Below are 215 nucleotides of genomic sequence, written 5' to 3' on the forward strand. Positions count from 1 at the left end.
TGGCCCAGAATGTGTTCTGTCTTGGTAATTGTCATATGTAAGTTTGAGAATAATATCTATTTCTTGTTTTTCAATAAAGCAGTCAATAAATATCAATTATATTGAGATCTCATTAAGTTTAACTGCCTTTACTCTGTATCATTATTATCACTTCATTTTACTTATGTACAAGCTTACATAACTCTGTATGTGTGTGTGTGTGTGTGTGTGTGTGT

The sequence above is a fragment of the Galeopterus variegatus genome, unplaced genomic scaffold (genome assembly GCF_000696425.1).
Source record: "Galeopterus variegatus unplaced genomic scaffold, G_variegatus-3.0.2 Scaffold23108, whole genome shotgun sequence".
Lineage (NCBI taxonomy): Eukaryota > Metazoa > Chordata > Mammalia > Dermoptera > Cynocephalidae > Galeopterus > Galeopterus variegatus.